Source organism: Balaenoptera physalus, assembly GCF_965194825.1.
Source record: "Balaenoptera physalus genome assembly, contig: HAP1_SCAFFOLD_1171, whole genome shotgun sequence".
Taxonomy (NCBI): Eukaryota; Metazoa; Chordata; class Mammalia; order Artiodactyla; family Balaenopteridae; genus Balaenoptera; species Balaenoptera physalus.
Genome location: NW_028125623.1, coordinates 93,562 through 114,799, shown reverse-complemented (window position 1 = coordinate 114,799; position 21,238 = coordinate 93,562). Strand labels below are relative to the sequence as shown.

At 40.2% G+C, this 21,238-nt stretch overlaps 1 long non-coding RNA gene across 1 annotated transcript in view; it reads left to right on the top strand.

Annotated features, from left to right (window-relative positions):
- The window catches only part of LOC309653799, a 146,565-nt gene extending 141,597 nt beyond the window's left edge, over positions 1-4,968 (top strand). The window contains exon 4 of the long non-coding RNA XR_014259514.1: positions 4,851-4,968. This is a non-coding gene — a long non-coding RNA (uncharacterized lncRNA). The remainder of the gene's footprint in view (positions 1-4,850) is intronic.
- The last annotated feature ends 16,270 nt before the right edge of the window (positions 4,969-21,238 follow it).

The following is a 21,238-nucleotide window of genomic DNA, read 5'->3' as shown; positions in this document are numbered from 1 at the left end:
GATCATTATGTAGTGTCCTTCCTTGCCTCTTGTAACATTCTTTATTTTAAAGTCTATTTTATCTGATATGAGTATAGCTACTCCAGCTTTCTTTTGATTTCCATTTGCATGGAATATCTTTTTCCATCCCCTAACTCTCAGTCTGTATGTGTCCCTAGGTCTAAAGTGGGTCTCTTGTAGACAGCATATATATGGGTCCTGTTTTTGTATCCATTCAGCCAGTCTACGTCTTTTGGTTGGGGCGTTTAATCCATTCACGTTTAAGGTAATTATCGATATGTATGTTCCTATGACCATTTTCTTAATTGTTTTGGGTTTGTTTTTGTAGGTCCTTTTCTTCTCTTGTGTTTCCCACTTAGAGAAGTTCCTTTAGCATTTGTTGTAGAGCTGGTTTGGTGGTGCTGAATTCTCTTAGCTTTTGCTTGTCTGTAAAGCTTTTGATTTCTCCATCAAATCTAAATGAGATCCTTGCCGGATAGAGTAATCTTGGTTGTAGGTTCTTCCCTTTCATCACTTTAAGTATATCATGCCACTCCCTTCTGGCTTGCAGAGTTTCTGCTGAGAAATCAGCTGTTAACCTTATGGGAGTTCCCTTGTATGTTATTTGTCGTTTTTCCCTTGCTGCTTTCAATAATTTTTCTTTGTCTTTAATTTTTGCCACTTTGATTACTATGTGTCTCGGCGTGTTTCTCCTTGGGTTTATTCTGTATGGGACTCTCTGCGCTTCCTGGACTTGGGTGGCTATCTCCTTTCCCATGTTAGGGAAGTTTTCGACTATAATCTCTTCAAATATTTTCTCTGGTCCTTTCTCTCTCTCTTCTCCTTCTGGGACCCCTATAATGCGAATGTTGTTGCGTTTAATGTTGTCCCAGAGGTCTCTTAGGCTGTCTTCATTTCTTTTCATTCTTTTTTCTTTAGTCTGTTCCGCAGCAGTGAATTCCACCATTCTGTCTTCCAGGTCACTTATCCGTTCTTCTGCCTCAGTTATTCTGCTATGGATTCCTTCTAGTGTAGTTTTCATTTCAGTTATTGTATTGGTCATCTCTGTTTGTTTGTTCTTTAATTCTTCTAGGTCTTTGTTAATCATTTCTTGCATCTTCTCAATCTTTGCCTCCATTCTTATTCCGAGGTCCTGGATCATCTTCACTATCATTATTCTGAATTCTTTGTCTGGAAGGTTGCCTATCTCCACTTCATTTAGTTGTTTTTCTGGGGTTTTTTCTTGTTCCTTCATCTGGTATATAGCCCTCTGCCTTTTCATCTTCTCTATCTTTCTGTAACTGTGGTTTTTGGTCCGCAGGCTGCAGGATTGTAGTTTTTCTTGCTTCTGCTCTCTGCCCTCTGGTGGTTGAGGCTATCTAAGAGGCTTGATGGGAGGCTCTGGTGGTGGGTAGAGCTGACTGTTGCTGTCCTCATTGTAGTTTTGATTTACCTTTCTCTAATAATTAGCGATTTGAGCATCCTTTCATGTGCCTGTTGGCCATCTCTATGTCTTCTTGGGAGAAATGTCTATTTAGATCTCCTGCAATTTTTTTCATTGAGTTTTTCTTTTTATATTGAGCTGTGTGAGCTGTTTGTATATTTTAGAGTTTAATCCCTCATGGGTTACATCGTTTGCAAATATTTTCTCCCATTCTGTAGGCTCTTTTCGTTTTGTTTATGGTTTCCTTTGCTGCGCAAAAGATTTTCAGTTTAACTAAGTCCCATTTGTTAATTTTTGTTTCCATTTTCATTGCTCTAGGAGGTGGTTCCAAAAAGATTTTGCTACAATTTATGTCAAAGTGTCTTCTGCCTATGTTTTCCTCTAGGAGTTTTATAGTATCCACTCTTACATTTAGGTCTTTAACTCATTTTAAGATTATTTTTGCGTATGATGTTAAAGAATGTTCAATTTCATTCTTTTACATGTAGCTGTCCAGTTTTCCCAGCACCAGTTATTGAAGAGGCTGTCTTTTCTCTACTGCGTATTCTTGCCTTTGTTGTCATAGATTAATTGACCATAGGTGGTTGGGTCTACTTCGGGGCTCTCTTTCCTGTTCCATTGATCTATATTTCTGTTTTGTGCCAGTACCATGTTGTTTTCATGACTGTAACTTTGTAGTATGGTCTGAAGTCAGGAAGTCTGTTACCTCCAGCTCCGTTTTTCTTTCTTAAAGTTGGTGTGGCTAATAGGGGTCTTTGTGTTTTCATACAAATTAAAAAATTTTTTGTTCTAGTTCTGTGAAAAATGCCATTGGTCATTTGATAGGGATTGCGTCGAATCTGTGGATTGTCTTGGGTTATATGATCATTTTAACAATATTGATTCTTCCAGTCCAAGAACATGGTATATCATCCAACTGTTTGTGTCATGTTTAATTTCTTTAATCAGCATCTTATGGTGTTCAGAGTACAGTTCTTTTGTCTCCTTAGGTAAGTTTGTTCTTAGGTATTTTATTTCTTTTGATGTGATGGTAAATAGGATTGTTTCCTTAATTTTTCTTTCTGATCTTTTGTTGGCTTTAAGTGGGCTTTAAGGCTTCAGTTCCCCCCTATACTCCTGGTCCAACCACACACCTGGGGGGGCCTTCAGGCAGATTTTTTTAAAGCTATTTGAATGTATATTCAAGGGCAGCAACAAATCTCTCATCCTTGGATTTAATACATCTTTTTATTGCATTATAGATGAATTTACTTTACAAGATAGTTACTTACCTTTGCTCTGATAGATTCACCAGTTCTTTTATAATAAGTTTGGTTCAGCTCAGCATCTAAATTCTACAAAATTAGTCTTGCTCATTTCCATTTAGATGAGCGCCTGATTAAAGTACAATGGCACTCTGACTTCTTAATATAAACCTTTACATTTTTTTATAGGAAAGTTTTACACAGTTTAACACAATAAAATTTGATGCCATTCAAGCACTATATATTTGTCTTAGTTCATGTTTTCATTATGATGTGCTTGAGTTCTAAGGTTTGTGTAAGTGTATAAAGATTTCTAGTAACATTTTCCCCAGAATAGTATTTTAATTTTTATAAGGAACTTGAAAATTAATAGTTAGTATATGAGGAGAAACATGTGAAGAATAAAGAGGTGAATAAAGATGAAAAATTAAAAATTGAGGATAATAATGAGGATGTGAACTAAAACACTGGCTGCATTGTCTTCTATGAATAATTTTCCAGACTTTACTGAGTATATCCATGTTTTCTCATTCTTCTCAAACATTGGAAGGGCTTTCTTTCTTTTAAATCTCTCAGTAATTATTCTTGTTATCCTCTACTAGTGACTTATGAAAGAAATTTCTCCTGCCGTTACTTGATTTTCTCTGTTTCCTTAATCTCTTCCTGTGTATTGGATCATCACATCAACATTCAAATATGCTCTAGAATCTCTTACCTCAAATAGAAAAAAAAAAAAAAAAGACAGTAAAAATATTAGTTAGATCTCTGAAATAAATGTCTGGTCCAGAAAATAACTTAATGATATGAATTCTGGCACAGACATCACCTTCTTAAGTCCAGAGAAATGTCTTTCTTTTATTTTTTCCTCCTCTAACACATTACTGTGCATTGTCTTATTGGAACAAGCTACTAAATCTCTCCAACCCTTCAACGTGTCATTGAATTCATATTCTGCAACTTCCTGTCCCAATAATGTTAATCTCACCATTTCTTTTATCCCTTGTTTGATTATCTAGAAAGTAAAGATAATATCTGTAGCAGACATAAGTGGTTGCCTACCTCACTTTCAATCTCCCTACTTGGTTATTTTGTTCATGTTTTTAATTCTCTCCCATAGGACTCACTGTTAAATCCTGCGTACTCTAAGCTGATCATTAAAATCTTATTCTCTTTGCCAGTGATAGATCTAGGGATGATTACGAAACTTTGATCCTACCCTAAAGATAAAAAATATATTTTAATCATGGTTAAATTTGTATTCATCTTCATTTACATTTGGAGAAGTCTGCTGGAAAGAGTCTGGGGAAAGTTGCCCCTTTAAAAAAGAAAACTCACGCAAGAAGAGTTACCCACATTTTCTACTACACGTTCTCATGCTTACACACAGAGTCATAACCATTTTACTCTCATGAAGGGAGGAAGGCTGAGAACAAAGGTGCTGAGGAGGGCGGGTCAGAAAATAACGAAAAGAGCTGGGTTCTTGATGACATCATTCAGCCACTGAATTAAACAACCCTGGGGGTGCCTGACCTTTAGAGTCTTTGCTATATGAGGTAATAAATTTTTCTTACTGAATTGGGATTTTCTATTTTTTTCAGGCAAAAGAATCTTATATAGTGTAGTACTTACCCACAAGTCTGGTGAGATGATTTAATAAGTTAATTCACATATACCACATAGCAGAGAGCTTGGGACATAAAATACTTAAAAATGGAAATTATTACAATTGAATTTTCCCCTCTTCCTCTCCTTCTTCTCCTTCTTCTTCTCATAGTATTAGTATTAGTAATAATTAGTACTGTTTTATTTTACGATTTCATGCGGTCTAAGTAAATTTAATTTCCCCAATAGCAGTACCATGCATCTTTATGAAAGAAAACAAGAAACACTATCAAGCAATTAGATAAACACATAACATTTTCTGTAGTTTAAGAATCATCTTTTGGCTTACAAGATTTTCAAATGTAGGGGATTTTAAATGCCTCCTCCGTTCTTCATTACCTGCTGAGTTATCCGTGACCTAAATATATGCCTCATCCTTATATTTTTACCATTAGACTCATATGCCTCCTTCAGGGGTGATGCATTCTACTCAATAATGACAGATAATGATATAAAATTTAAGCAAATAGTAATGTTATAAATGGACCTTAATCATTTCAAATCTTATGTTTCTCACTCAGAAAGGACCAAGCTTTCCAAAATAGTAGTGGACCAGATGGAAGAAATGTAATATTCAAAGGCAAATCTATATACGTTACTTCAGATATATCAAGTAAAGGTAAAAATGGATATTTGTTTCTGAAGAGAGATGAAACACCTTGCTAATTTTCATTAAGTACTTAGTCTTAATGAATTTCACTTAAATCATACGTAATTTTTAAATAGATCTTTATTGGAGTATAATTGCTTCACAATACTGTGTTAGTTTCTGCTGTACAGCAAAGTGAATCAGCCATATGCATACATATATCCCCATATCCCTCTTGAGCCTCCCTCCCATCCTCCCTATCCCACCCCTCTAGGTCATCGCAAAGCACCGAGCTGATCTCCCTGTGCTGTGCTGCTTCTTCCCACTAGCAAACTGTTTTACATTTGGTAGTGTATGTATGTCAATGCTACTCTCAGTTCGCCCCAGCTTTCCCTTCCACCCCAATATCCTCAAGTCCATTCTCTATGTCTACATCTTTATTCCTGCCCTGCCACTAGGTTCATCAGTACCATTTTTTTTTTTTTAGATTGCATATATGGAATCTATTCCATATATGCGTTAGCATACGTATTTGTTTTTCTTTTTCTGACTTACTTCACTCTGTATGACAGACTCTAGGTCCATCCACCTCACTACAAATAACTCAGTTTCGTTTCTTTTTATGTCTGAGTAATATTCCATTGTCTATAGGTGCCACATCTTCTTTATCCATCTAGGTTAGTTCTATGTCCTGGTTATTGTAAATAGTGCTGCAGTGAACACTGTGGTACATGTCTCTTTTTTGAATTATGCTTTTCTCAGGGTATATGCCCAGTAGTGGGATTGCTGGGTCATATGGTAGTTCTATTTTTAGTTTTTTAAGGAACCTCCACACTGTTCTCCATAGTTGTATCAACTTACATTCCCACCAACAGTGCAGGAGGGTTCCCTTTTCACCACACCCTTTCCAGCATTTATTGTTTCTCGATTTTTTGATAATGGCCATTCTGACCGGTGTGAGGTATCACCTCACTGTAGTTTTGACTTGCATTTCTCTAATAATTAGTGATGTTGAGCATCTTTTCGTGTGCCTCTTGGCCATCTGTATGTCTTCTGGGACCTAATTAAACTTAAAAGCTTTTGCACAGCAAAGGAAACCATAAATAAGATGAAAAGACAACCCTCAGAATGGGAGAAAATATTTGCCAATGAAACAATAGATAAAGGATCAATCTCCTAAATATACAAACAGCTCGTGCAGCTCAATATCAAAAAAAACAAACAATCCAATTAAAAAATGGGCGGAAGACGTAAATAGACATTTCACCAAAGACATAAGTAATTTTTTGATCGACTTGAATGCCAGCTTTATATTCAGAGTGGTCAAGTTCAAATAATTTTTGGGAGAACTGAGCACACATGCAACAAAATGTGAGGACATTAATCGAAATTTAAGGACTATAAACTTTCCAAATAACTCTAACATAAAATCAGTGAAAAAATTTAAGCAATATATAATACTGACATAACTGTTGCTTCAGTCTTCTTGTAAATTAAATAGAAATAACACCGATAAGTAAATTTTCTTATATGGGTTTAATAAAAAATGGTTCTTGAAAACTAAAAAAGAGAAAAATTAAGTACATAATTACATTGGAGTCAAAGTACGTTTTATTGTTGTTGTTGTGATAACAGTTGCTAATTTTCAACAATACAGGAATTGTTGCCTAACTATAGTTTTCTTTGTTCCAAATAGATTTTTCAAAGTAAAAATATGACATAAATTTTGCCCATAAGATGATTAGACAAAACTGGCATTGGGATGGAAAGTCATGTGTTTCAAGACCCTTCACACCAAGAGATATTTAGGCATTATTACTTAGATTAATTGAGCTTTTATTAAAGCTAATTTTCTAGTATTCACACTTCAAAATACAGATGGAAATAAAATATATAGTTCTCAGTTTGGCAGGAGTGTACTATACAATTTATAATAAAGTTGATTTATATTAATTGCTAGAAAATTTATGGGCAACAGATTTATTTTAATGGAGTCATTTATGGTCCTAATTTGTTTTATTGATATTAGGATCCGGACATCTTGCTGTTTTAAAAAGATACTCAAGCACAGGGAGATCAGCTCCGTGCTTTGTGACCACCTAGAGGGGTGGGATAGGGACGGGGGAAGGGAGAGGCAAGAGGGAGGGCATCTGGGGCTATATGTATATGTATAGCTGATTCACTTTGATATACAGCAGAAACTAACACAACACTGTAAAGGAATTATACTCCAATAAAGATGTTAAAAAAAAAAAGTTAACAAACAGCAAATTAAAAATGGATGATTTTTTTAATCCATTTACAATTAATTAAATAGTACATTTTGTTTTCTTTTCTTTTTTCTCCTTATGATTGTTGTTTTTCATTGTCGCCCCTATGTCCTTATGCTAATAAATAAAGTTGGTTTCTGCTAAATACAGTATTGAAAATCAAGAAGGAAATACACTATTCTCTTATTCTCCTTTAATTTGAAAATATGTGTATTGGCACCACTATACTGCTTTCAGTTAACGTTAATTTGTGTGTACTTTACATTTTTTTATCAGTCTTGCTAAGGGTTTCTCTTAGTTTCCTGTTGCTGCTGTACCAAATTAACACAATCTTAGTGACTTAAAACACCACAAATTGATTATTTTACAGTTCTGGAGATCACAGTTCAAAATAGGTCTAGCTAAGCTACAGTTAAAATGTTTACAGGACCCCATTCCTTCTGCACATTCTGGGAATCCAGTTTCTTGCCTTTCTCAGCTTCTAGAGGCTCTCCCCAATCCTCAGCTACTGGCCCCCTTCCATACTTACAGCCTGAAATGAGATCATTCTCACTTTGCTTCCACTGTCACATCTCCTTCTCTGACTCCGACACTTCTGCTTCCCTCGTCTACTCTTTTTCAAAATAAGGACCTTTGTGATTACACTGGCTCACCAGGGTAATTCAGGAAACGCTATGGAGATCCTGACTTAACTGCATCTGCAATGTCTCTTTGCCATGTAAGGGAACATATTCCCAGGTTCTGGGAAATAACACTTATACAACTTGGGAGGGGGTATTATTCTACTACTACAGAGTTTATCAATTTTATTAAACTTTCAAAGATTAACGCTTATGGCTTTGTTATTTTTCTCTATTTTATATCTTTGATCTTTGTTCTCATCATTCTACTTTTTATCCTTCTTCTTCCTCTGGGTTTTAAATTTCCCCTTTTCCTTTTTAGAATCTTGAGATGGAGGCTTAGCTGATTGATTTTTTAAACTTTCATATTTAAATGATAAAGTATAGCCAAAGACTGTTTTGCCTCAATCATATAAGTTTTGATAAGGTACATTTCTATTTCCATACTGTCAATAATATATTTTAAATTCCCATTGCATTTTTTTAAACAAGTGTTCATTTAGACACGTACTGCTAATTCTCAAACACATAAGATTATCTCATTATTCTTCGCGAAAGCATTTATTCATTTATGTATGTTCACAGAACATATGATCCTTTGTGACTTATTGAGACTTGTTTTATAGCCCCAAAGACTATGTATTTTAGCTGCCAGATGTAGTATTCTATAAATTTCTGTTAGGTAAGTTAGATAATAATATAGTTTAAAACTTTTATATCTAGAAGAGATACAGCAGAGGAGAAGGGGTTGAGAGGTGGGCAAAATGGGTAAAAGGGATCGACTCTGTGGTGATGGATGATAACTACACTTTTGATGATGATCCCGTTGTGTATTGAATTACAGTGTTGCACACCGGAAACTTTTATAATGGTATACATCAATTTTACTTCAATAAAAAATAAAGCTTTTATAGCATTACTGATTTTTTTGTTTTTAATTATGCGAAAATCCTATTTGAAATAGCTGTGGTTCATTGTATATTTTTCTGTAACTCCTGTTAATTCTGTCAGTGTTTTAAATGTATGTTGCTTTGTGTTATTACTGGTTATTTTCTAAATTCAGCTTTTTAATCTTTACCTTTTCAAAGTGACTTAAATTATGCCAATTAGCCATTATTGTAAGTAAAATACCATGTATTGTTGTTTTGTCCTTTGTACTTTAGTTGTCACTCATTCTTTTTTATTGTTTCATTGTTTCATTTCATTGTTTCATTGTTTCATTCTTTTTTATGGCTGAGTAGTGTTCCATTGTATGCATGTACCACATCTTCTTTATCCATTCGTCTGTCGATGGACATTTAGGTTGTTTCCACGTCTCGGCTATTGTGAATAGTGCTGCAGTGAACATTTGGGTGCATGTATGTTTTTTTTTTTTTTTTTTTTTTGCATGTATCTCTTTGAATTATAGTTTTGTCCAGATATATGCCCAGGAGTGGGATTGCTATATCATATGGCAACTCTATTATTGGTTTTTTGAGGAACCTCCATACTGTTTTCCGTAGTGGCTGCACCACCTTATATTCCCACCAACAGTGTGGAAGGGTTCCCTTTTCTTTCTGGAATTTCTTGACATGTCATCAGACACAACATAAATTTATATTTCAAAGTCTGCAGCACAGACTGATTATAGATAAGCAGGTCTTGAAGCAAATCTCAGGCAAGAACATCTATAGTCTTAAAAGCGATTAGAGAGTGATTATTTGCATTATGAATTTAATCTTCCTAAGAATTACTTAAAAGTAATACAGTATTGTGGAAACTAAGAAGGGATTCCATCACCAACATCACCCCTCTTGACGTTTTGGATGTTTTATGACCTTTCACTATTTATCCTATGCAAATTTTATATAGATGGATTTACAGTTTGATGTCTTGTTTTCTAAAGTCTAAGTTGCTTCCATGTGCTTTAAAATGTTAATATTTATAACTATAGTGACTGCTTATTGTATTGCCTGATTAACATGCCCTAATCTGTTGTTCAGATTGTCCCAGCTCTGGTCATTGGGAGCTCTTTCTGGGAGCTCTTTCTGGTTGGCTCCTGTGTCCCTTTGACATACCCCTATCTTTTTTTTTTTTTGTACTTCCTTACCTTCTGGTACTAAAGATGCTTCAGATTCATCTTGTATTTTCCCCACCCCTGCCACTCCTCTAAGGCATCCTGGTTCCTTTTACAGGAGAATGTTTATTTAGAAACAGAGATCTGGGTGCTGGTTTCATGGACTTTTATCTAATGAAAGAGGTCCTGCAAACCAGGTGACACTGATCGTTTTCCAAATTTGTAGTATAGGATATAAAGATAAGAGAAGAAATCTATAACACTGAGAACAGAAAAAAATCATTAGATAAAACAGAAAGGATGATGATGACATGATTTAAACACCAGACTCAGCCACGTCTAAAACCAGAAACAACCCAGATGTGTTCATAACGTGAGCCATGAATTCCCTTTTTTGTTAATGGCAGTTTTAGTTATGACTCCTTCACTCCCAGCTGCAAGAGTCCTGAATAGTTTGCATACTTAAATAAACAATAACTGGCACAGGTTATCAATGGGGTTCTGTTATAAATCAAACTGAAGGTCTGACGGCAACCATTGTGCCCAGAAGACAGACTCTATTTTGGTCCAGTCTGTACTTTCTTCTCTATGCTCCAGACCACCTGGGTTGGCAGGACCTCTTCTCTCTTAACACTTGCATGGAAATTCTGTGTCACATCCAGGATAACACCAATAAGCATCCTCTCAACAGCGAGGGCACAAGGTGTGGCCAGGGACGTCAGCTTTCATTGCCACATGCCCAGTATTTTGTGGGCTACAGCGTTACCTAAATTTACAAATGCATTCTGCCATCACGAGAGAATCATTAAGCCGTACTTAAACTATAGATGATCCCCCTAGGGATGCTTTCTCACAGCTGGTTCCTGTATGTTCTGCCCTGTTTTGCAGACATCGCATGGCATTATGGCAATGCCCATCTGGAAATGCCAGCCAACACAACTCCCACCAGCCTTTCCAGGCTCCAGAAGTTAGGTTGGAACACTTGAGAAGCTCTGAACAGTGCCCAGAGCCCCTCCTGGTATTGTAACTGCTTACCAACAGTCAGCCCTCAAAGAGGAAATTCTACAGACGACGTTACAGAATTACTTCTCAGTTTTCTTTCAGTGGGACACTTGCCAGAAGGCTGGGGGCGGGGAATGCCCTAGAAAATCTGGAGAGACAGCTTGTCCTGACCACAAGAATAAACCAGCAGCTTCTAACGGGGATGGGGGTGGGGAGAGGAGTCTAGAGCAGGATGGGGTCCGTGATGGCTCTTTACTGTCTACAGTTTTTGAAGCTTCACACAGAATCTACTTTTGATCGTTGGCTGAAAGGGAAAGACCTGGGTTAGATGATGTCCCCCTCCTCGGTTAAGCACACGATGGTACGTGTTGGAATTCCACTCCTCATTCTGGGACTCTGTTACTGAGGGTCAGGGTGGTCAGTGGCTGACCCTTCAGGTGTGGGGCATAGGGGGGTTGTCCACGGTTTCCCCATAGCTACACTCGGGTGGTCAGAATGGTGGTCGGTGCCTGGTCTCCTGGCCGAGCTGCCCACGGTGCTTTCCAGGGTGCAAAGAGAAAGACACAGAGCATTCTAGACAGAGGCAGGGCTCCCTGCTCCCTCCCTGGCTTGCTGACTTCTCCCTCAGCAACTAGGAGAGGAAAAGTTTCTATCATTATGGTGTAATGAGAAAGCTGTTTTTGAAATGCCGACCGATGAATTTTCCTCTTGGTCCCCTGGGTTGTTTCTCCTTTCCCTTCTCCTTCCTCTGGCAGCCTTGCCTCCAGGGGAAAAAAAAAAGAGCAGCCCTGAGGCCAAAATAGGGAAGAAGGCTGATGGTAAGAGAAGTCCCAACAGACCAGAAGAGGAAGGAGAGAGACTTTACTGCTTCTTGGGATCGGAATCCCATGGGGGTGAGGACGAGCTAGAAACACCAAGTCAGGGGAGGGAAGTGGGGCAGGAAACCCCCGAGCAGAAAGCTGGTTCCCGGAGGAGGCCTCACGCAGGCATCACGCCACAGCCAACCTCCGTCGGCCGAATTAGAAATGGCTGGGCGTGCCGCCTCTCTGGGCCTGAGGCACTCGTGCGTCCCCCCTCCCACCAGGACCCCGCTTCCCAGCAGGAGGGTGAAGGAAGCATCCAGATAGAAGGGTACTAGTGCCCCAAAGCCTGAGGCATGCACATACCATGCATGGGAGGTGGGAGGGCACAGAGCAGTGGAGCAGTGGGTCAGCGGACGAGCAGGGCAGGAGGGCAAGAGGCAGGGGCCAGGGCCGGGGGTGAGGCACACCAGGCCCGCTTCCGAGCCCCAGGCAGGGCTGGCCGTGAGGGGGTGGGGGGCTCTGGCGTCAGGACATCGACCAGTCTGCCTGCCGAGGAGGCCGTGAGAACATGGAGGAAGGGGCACAGAGACCCCTGGGCGCCTGGAGCATCCCTGAACGTGCCATCTTGAAAGGGAGAGAAGAGAGAGCACGCCCTCAAGGAGGGAGAAACAGCCCTGGTAGAAACTAGAACTTCAACTTAGTACTTACCTCTGAGGAGAGTGAGTTAACCCCAAAGAGAGAACTTCTTATGAGAAGAACCTGGGTCCCTTTTATTAATTCTGAATTTAGCCGTTCAGCAGATATGTACTGCACGCCTACTGTGTGTGCCAGGCCCTATTCCAGGCACTTGAGACTCAGCAAGGAGAGACCAAGTCCCCGCCCCTGGAGGACTCACATCCTTGTGGGAGAGATGGAAATATATTTGGGAGGGTGAAAGAAGAGTGTTATGGGCTGAATTGGGTTCCACCCCCCCAAATTCACTGTTGATGTTCCAACCCCCAGTATTTGGAGTATTTGACTGTATTTGGAGACAGAGCATTTAAAGAGGTGGTTAAGTTAAAATGAGGCCATGGGATGAGCCCCAATCCAAGGCTACCAGTGAGTAACCTTATAAGCAGAGGAAATTTGGACCCACAGAGAGAGACACCAGGGGTGGGCACCGGAGGAAAGACCGTGTCAGGACACAGCAAGAAGGCGGCACCTGCAAACTAGGGACAGAAGCCTCAGGAGAAACCCACGCTGCCGACCCCTGATCTTGAACTTCTGGCCTCCAGAGCTGTGGAAAATACATCGCCGTTGGTTAAGTCACTGTGTGCCAGACACCACGAAACACTTCACTTACACCCTCTCATTTATTTTCGCAAGGACACTGTGAAGTGAGGGCTGTTACTGCCCCATTCCACCGATGAGGAAACTGAGACATGGGGGAGGGAACTGCCCACAGCCCGGCCGCTGGGAGGAGCTACACCTGGATGGTGCCCCTCCGTCTGGTTGTGGAAGGGCAGCTACTACTCCCATCTGCCCCCCTTCAACCCAATAGCTGGTTGGCTTTGTTAACCCAATAGTTAGTCGTTGGAAAAACCAAACTATAGGTCTGGAGAGAACAAGGCGGGAGAAGTGGCCTAGAACCACAAGAGTAGCCAGTTATTGGAAAAGCTGGTTAGCGCAGGGAACTGAAAAGATGACTCGTGCATGGCTTCCACATCTTACCTTAACTAAAGTATGTACATGTCCATTCATTCCCCCATCTCTCGATGTGAGACCAAGGCCTTTGCTTTGCCCACGGGTCTGCCTGTGGGACTGTTATGTCACTGTTCTTAAATAACCACACCTGAAATGCACAGTCTTTTCAGGCTGTGATTTTTCAGGCTGTTCTCCTTTAAGTGGTATCTGAATAGATTTGTTGGACTCTCCCTACCCACCCCCATCTTCTTCCATCATTATCTTGTTCATCTCTAGTTAATAGCCTTTTGATTAATTAATTTTTTTTAGCCAATAGCCTTCAACTTAGTTTTCATAGAAGCAACTCTCTTCTTGTAATCACATCTTCAGTGGGCTATGTGAATTTTTCTTTATACATTTGTGATAATCAGTTGCAATTGGTGGGGAACAGACAACACTGACTCTTGGGAAACGTGTAACTCAACTCAGCCGCTGGGGGCAGAAGTGCTGGGGGCTGTTCTCCGGGGTGGAGGGCCAGGTGCGGGCGCAGAGCGACCTGAGCAGCTGCTTATCCTGCTCACAAGTCACTTACAAGAGCTTCTGCTACGTTGGCTGGAGATGGTGACTGAGAGAAGCCGGAGAAGAAGGGCGGTATTACCCCAACCCGGTCTCCCAGCTCTACCCTCCTGTGATGCTGCCACCGGGATGCGGCCCCTATTAAGTCTAAAAGGACACACGCTGTTAGAGTGGGCTTGTAAGGGGCAATACCTGCCTGGGTTTGGGGGCACACTGGAATATTTACATTTGTATGTACATTTTTGAAAACTCGCTTAGATAATGTGAAAATTCAGGCGAGAGACATCCCTAAACAAACAATCAAACATAAACTTCTGTTAAAAAGAAATTCGCTTGTCCTACTTCATCATGATCTTAAAGTTGGCCATTGTGGTGGTCCATGCTCCTCTGTTTGCACAATAGGGAAGGAGACTGGGTCTCTTTTCTTTTACGCCCCCCCCCCCGAAGCATAACTAATAAAATTATATTGATTTTGTTCTAATTTTTAAACATTGTGGTAAAATGTACGTAACATGAAATTGACCATTTTAACCATTTTTGAGTGTACCATTCAGTGGTGTGAAGTACATTCACATTGTTGTGCAACCATCACCACCATCCATTTCCTGAATTCTTTTCATCTTGCAAAACTGAAATTCTGTACCCATTAAACAACTCCCCATTCTTCCCTCTCCCCAGTGCCTGCGGACTATTTTCTATCTCTATGAATCTGACCACTCTTGGTACCTCATGTAAGTGGAATCACACAGTATGTGTGCTCTTGTGACTGTCTTCTTTCACTTAGCATAATGTCTTCAAGGTTCATCCATGTTGTAGTGTGTGTCAGAATGTCCTTCCTTTTTAAGACTGAATAATGTTCTGTCGTGTGTATATATCACAATTTTGGTTATCCATCCATCTGTTGATGGACACATGGGCTCTTTCCTCCTTTTGCCTATTGTGAATAATGCTTCTATGAACATGAGTGTACAAATATCTATTTGAGACCCCGCTTATAATTCTTTTGGGTATATACTCAGAAATGAAATTGCTGGATCATATGGTAATTCTATTTTGGGATCATATGGTAAATCTATTTTTTTTTTTGAGGTGAGCTCTAATTTTTGGAAAGCTGACATCTAGCTTTAGGTACGACTAGCTAGTGTTAGGTACACAACTTGGTTTTTTACTGTGAGGGTTTTGCTTATTAAAAACAACAGTGTTATCATCCAGGCTTGTAGGACAAACTCAACACACATCAGTCCAAGTATTCTCACCTTCCTAGGGGGACCATCAGTCCCTGAAACATTCATTTTAAATCTTCTACACAAAAATGCTTTTTATTTATGGGGACAAACTTATACCCAAATGCCATACCCCAACTTATAAATCTTAATAACATCATCTTTTTGAAGATACTCTCTTATTTATTGTATGTTATGCCTGTAACTTCTAACCAACAACAACAAAATTTATGATTTTTATTTATGATGTTCACTGTTGTACTGAAGAGTAGATTATAACCCTTGGAGGGAGTGACAGCCAAGTGATGCAGTGAGACTGGATTTCCCTGGTCTGTTCATCCTCCTTTACATGCCCAGTGTGTGTGCACGTCTTTGTTAATCAGTTTATAGGATCATCTCATAAATGTTGGCCTTCTACTTAATAGAAGTAGTCACCTGATTGACAGTTACCCAATTCTGGCTACTAACCTAGTAATGCCTGAAAAATAACCCATAGGAAAATAAACCATATCCAAGCTTTAGCCCACTTTCTAAACAGAGAATTTGCCCATCAGAATCACCTGGAAACTTTAAACCACAGAAACCTCAGCCCCATTCCAACCTCCATCTTAGAATCTCTGGGGCTGGTGGTCTGGAATCTGGTTTCGGTTTTCCAAAGTCCCTCGGGTGATTCCAATTTGGGAAGGACTTAAACTAAAAGACCTTGTAAATTAGAGCTCCAGTCCTTTCAGGATAACTGAAATAGCATAGCATTTAAATCTGGTTTCTCTGAATCAAAGGAACTACTACTGCCCAGCGGGGTTCCCTTGCTATTGGCCGGCAATGCTGAGGATTAACCCAGGCAACCAAAGAGCAGGAGAGCGAAACACCTTCCGTCAGTGGGCAAGTCCTTTTCCCCCCTCAGGACCTTCTCCATCCCTCACAGTCATCACTTTGTACCCGGGGTGATTCAAGTGTGCAGCCAGAGGGGCAGAAAGCCAGGCGGTGTCCTAATGACCAGCACCCGTTGTGGACTTGATTTGCCTGGTCCCCTCCTTTTCCACACAGACGCCTCAGTCTGTTCCCTGGAGATACTGCGCTTTTGCAAACTCGACTGGGGGAGGGGGAGGGGCGCCCACACCAGGTCCCCACCCAGCTCCCTCCCCTGGATGCTGCACCTTGGCTCTCTCCTCCCTTTTCCTCTTCTTTATCAGCAGAGACCAAGAAATTGAAAGTCCATGCGGCTCTCCCAGGAAACTAACCACGTGGGGAGCTGAGTGACTCTCAGACTCTCCCTGTTTACATTGAAGATGCCTGTAAATGACAGAAGCCGCCCGTTTGCCTCTGACCTTCAAGTTTGTTTTTTTTTTTTTAGATGTACTTCTTTTTTTTTTTTTTGAACATCTTTATTGGAGTATAACTGAATCAGCTATACATATACATATATCCCCATATCCCCTCCCTCTTGCGTCTCCCTCCCTCCCACCCTCCCTATCCCACCCCTCTAGGTGGTCACACAGCACCGAGCTGATCTCCCTGTGCTATGCAGCCGCTTCCCACTAGCTATCTATTCTACAGTTGGTAGTGTATATATGACCTTCAAGTTGCCCAAGTGAATTCCCACCAGAAAATCCTCAAATTGTAGTTGGGACAATCGCAGCAGTTCTAAATTTCAACCCTTTCATTTGTAGAGGTTTGGAGGAAAGCTCTTCAAAAAAAAATTTTTTTTTAAGGAGGGCTTTAGAATACATTTCTGCCTGTGAACACTGATGTCTTGAGTTTTGTCTTTGTACACAGAGGGCAGCCTTAGGAACTGGGGGCAGAAGAATGACTCCAGGGAGTGAGCCCAGTTTGCAATAACAAGCCTCAAGTCAACCCAAAAAAGCAAAGCTGAACTTCTGTGGTCACTGACAGCTGTCTGTTATTATTATTTTTTTTAAGGAAGCAAAGAAAGAAGAAAAGGAAAAATTTTCCATGCTTGACTCCAAGGGTACCCAGCAACAGGACAGGGTAACGCTTATTCCATGATTTCTGTCCCTTCTGTCTGAGTGGCTGCTGAAGTGTTTTATGAGACTTTGCTTCAAAGCAAACCAGTTAGAGGCAGTGAGTACCCAGTGTGGTGGACTCAGGTTCCTCTCTGGTTTCCTGTGGGCCCTGCAGGGTAAGACTGTCGCTGGCACTGCTACCTGCTATAAAACCATCTTTACCTTGTGTTTTTAGTCGGGGGTAATTAGGGCCCTTTCCTGCCCCACCTACCCATCTCCTCTGTTTGCCCAAGCTGCTCCCGGGGCAAACAGCAAATGGTCAGGGTGGAACCAGTAGCATAGTGGCTGCAGAGCAGGTGAAAGTGAACTTGCTGCCATGTGGGAGCCAGAATGGGCGTGGACGTGCTTACCAGCAGTTCAAGCTGCCAGCCATAGAGTAAAAACCACATGAAACTTGGGTTCTACACCGTCTTCATTCAGAATTCATTCAGGAGACGGCTGCCAGCCATCCTCGGTCTCTAGCTGGGACCAATGTCTCTTCCATCCTAAACGTGTCTGAAATGTGAACTGCTGAGAAATACCCTGACCTGTAAATGGGTCAGGAAAGCAATGACCTAATTTAAAATTTCTGTTTAGTTCTTCACAGGAATAAAGAGGACATGTGGAAGGTGGGAAAGAAGTAGGATGAGAGATTCAATTAAGTGAGCAAAGCGGGGAGATGGCGTTCTCCACCACGAAAAAGAAATGGCAATTATGTGAGTGATTGATAGACATGGTAGCTAATGCTATGGTGGTGATCCACTGCAATATATAAGTGTATCAAATCAACATGCTGTACACCTTACACTTACACAATGGTAGGTGTCAATTATATCTCAATAAAGCTGAAAAAAAAAGAGGGAGATGGGAAGAGGGATGGGGACAGGGAGATGGCCGACTTCACCTCCCTGAAGGATCAGGGATCTGGGTGTCTTTGAGCCTTGCTTTGTAGTATGTTGAACCAATTTAAATATTGTGATTATTTATGCACAACTGTTTTTATTTTTCTTTTTCAAGATAATAATTTCAAGATAGTATGTGTAATTATTGAGTCACTGACAATGCTCCTAAAGGGGCCAAGCATGAGACCAGTGACATGCAGATTCGAGAGACCGTATCCGGGAGGAGATTAAGTATTTCTGGAGCCTCGTGTCCTCATACCCTCACTACCCTCATCTTTGGCCTTAAATTTAAGCCAGTTCCTTTAGACCTAGCAGCAATATCCGAGCTGTTGGGTGTCAAGAAAGGCTTCCAAATATAAAACACTGGATTTGTTTATACTAAAACTAGGTAATATTCATTGAGCGATAACTCCAATTAGGATTCAGTCACTCAAAACCACGAGGTCCTCCCTTATACATCATATAAGCTGCACTCCACAGGGCGGATCCCACTTCTTATTCAGATCTTTTGCTCTCCTGTGATCCCATGCGTGGAAGAGGTCCTCCTGGTGTAGTTAGAGATGGTGCTTCAGACCAGGAGTTCCCAAATCATACCCCACGTGATTCTGGAGCTCAGCCTGGGCAGAAAGGCAACTAGCAACCCTCTCTCGCGGTTCACACAGCTCAGGGATATTCTCTTGGCCTTCAGGGCAGAACTGAGAGCATCACAAATGTCCCGTGCATCACTGGCAGGACTTTGGAGGGCTGGGATCAAAGGGAAAGGGTTGTAGGGAGTTAGTCCCAAGAACTGCAGCAAGAAAAGAAGTCTTGAGAATACTGAGTGCCTGGAAAATGGAAACTTTCTTCATTTTTCTCTGGCACAGATAACATGCCCACACTTCATAGCTGTTATTTTTAAGCTGTTGACATTTTTATGGACTGAGCTCTCAGCCCTGCCCTTGAACATGGTGTGCTAAAGGGCATGGGGCCAGCTCCTGGGTACCTCTCTATTAGGTGGAGTTCCAAGGCCATCATGGAGATAAAGACCTCTTTTTGCATTGTTTTGTTGTAAAGATGTTGATTTTAATGAAAACCTTTTTCCTTTCCTTTTCTTCCCTCTATATCATTAAGTTTTACTGTATTCACAGAGACTTGTGTTTGAGGGAGGCATAGGACTTTATTTCTTGTGCTTATTTGCCGACATCGAGTAAGATAATGACCCCACTCACATTTATGGCTTCTGAGGGACTACTGATTATGTTATATTTTTTCCAAAATAAATACTTTTTGGAAATTTATATGTATTTAGTAAGAATATGTATATAACATAGTTGTATGTATGGTTATATATAAATACACATATTTACTGTACAAGTATTTTCTATTTTATATTCATAATATGTATAAAATAGTATGTATAACTTTAAAAACCACATAGCTTTTTAAAAATAATTTTTATTGGAGTTGTGTTATTTTCAGGTGTAGAGCAAAGTGAATCAGTTATACATGCATCCACTCTTTTTAATTTTTTTTTAGTTTTCCATTTCTTTTTTTTCTTTTTCTTTTGTTTTTTTTTTGGCTGTGCTGTGTGGCCATGCGGCTTGTGGGATCTTAGTTCCCCAACCAGGGATCGAACTCATGCCCTCAGCAATGAAAGTGCAGACTCCTAACCCCTGGACCGCCAGGGAATTCCCCTATCCACTCTTTTTTAGATTCTTTTCCCATATAGATCATTACAGAGCACTGAGTAGAGTTCCCTGTGCTATACAGCAGGTCCTTATTAGTTATCTGTTTTATATATAGTAGTGTGTATATGTCAATCCCAATCTCCCAATTCATCCCTCCCCCACCCTTCCCCCCAGTAATCATAAATTTAAAAACCGCATAGCTTTTAAAAGCTTGTAACAACAGCAAAACTCCCAAGCTTTGTGCTCCATAACTTCAACTCTTTTCCTAGTTCTTCTGGTATTTCTTTTCATATTTCTAAATAATATACCTTTTCTACTGTTTATCGTTTTAGACATTATCTTTTGACTTCCTGCTACAAGAGATGAAAATTTCTGTTACTCTTTCCCACATTTTTAATCTCCTCCCATCCCACTAGCATGGTATGTCACAATTTTCTAACCTTATTATAAGGATGTCAATATTGCCCATCGATGAGCCAAGAATTATGATGTAATATATGTTTCCCTTCTTGTACAACTGTTTGTTCTTCCTGGAGTTCATTGCCTCACTTCATCCGCTTGCTTGTTTCCTATGTACTCATATTTTATTTTTTTCCAAGTGTGCCATCAGCTCCACCAGGTACCTACCGTATTACTTTTCAAAAGCTCAAATGCATTAATACAAAACCAATTCCACTTTTCTCCCTGGAGGCCTCCCTTCTGGAATTCTCCAGCTTCCTGTCTCAACTGGTCTGATTGATCTCTAGACCAGCTGCACACACAGCTGTCATCTAGGGACTTCCCTTGGCCACACTCAGTGGCATTACCAAGGCCGTCTATCTCTGTCTCCATCTCCGGGCATGGTCTGCCATCAGACTTGATACAGTAAGATGGCTGTGGCCACTCTGGCTGCAGATCCTCCCCAACAAAGAAAGGGTACCAGAACATGCCACACCCAAATTATTTTGAGCTAAAGACTTTTGAGGCACAAATGAACTTATTTACAAAACAGAAATAGAGTCACAGATGTAGAAAACAAATTTATGGTTACCAAGGGGGAAGGGTAGGGGACGGGAGGGATAAACTGGGAGATTGGGATTGACATATACACACTACTATATATAAAACAGATAACTAATAAGGACCTACTGTATAGCACAGAGAACTCTACTCAGTGCTCTGTAATGGCCTATATGGAAAACGAATCTAAAAAAGAGTGAATATATGTATATGTTTAACTGATTCACTTCGCCATACAGAAGAAACTAACACAACATTGTAAATCAACCATACCCCAATAAGAACTGAAAAAAAAATAAAGACTTTTGAGAATCAGCAGACACAGGAAAAACTCTAAAAACAGGGCACAAGTTGGCTTTTTTGGTAAAGGAAATTTATATTTTTGAAGTAAATTTCCATTTGTCAAGAGGTCTCCCTCTCCTGTAGTAGGAAGAGAAGGACTTTTGACTCTTATCAATGGAGAAGGCACCAGATTTAAATCTGCATAACAAACCTTACTAAACAACCCTGGTTTAGCACAGCTTTCCTGGTCACCTT